We start from the raw sequence: 364 nt of genomic DNA, 5'->3' as shown, positions 1-364 counted from the left end.
GCATAAAGTGTCCTCATTCCACATAGGGCAAGCTGGATGAATCCATTTTACCCAGGACGGCCGAAGCGGCGTGGACCAGGGGAGAACTGAACTTTATACTTCACACCACAGTAAGTCTACGTGTCCTCTTCCACATAGGGCAAGCTAGAACTAACTATCTTACCCAGGACTGCCGAAGCAGCGTGGACCAGGGGAGGAACACACTTTTCATAGAAACGTAAGGCATCCATGACTGCCATAGTGCGTAAGCCGCCGCTGTGCGCGTAAACCCGTTCCCCGTAGGGAGGAGTCAAGCCGCCGCTTAGAGACGAAGTATTAAGTGTCCTCTTCCACATAGGGCAAGCTAGAATGAACTATCTTACCC

This window comes from Anopheles ziemanni (assembly GCF_943734765.1).
Source record: "Anopheles ziemanni chromosome X unlocalized genomic scaffold, idAnoZiCoDA_A2_x.2 X_unloc_136, whole genome shotgun sequence".
Lineage (NCBI taxonomy): Eukaryota > Metazoa > Arthropoda > Insecta > Diptera > Culicidae > Anopheles > Anopheles ziemanni.
The sequence above is the reverse complement of the archived record's forward strand: the minus strand, read 5'-3'. Positions refer to the sequence as shown.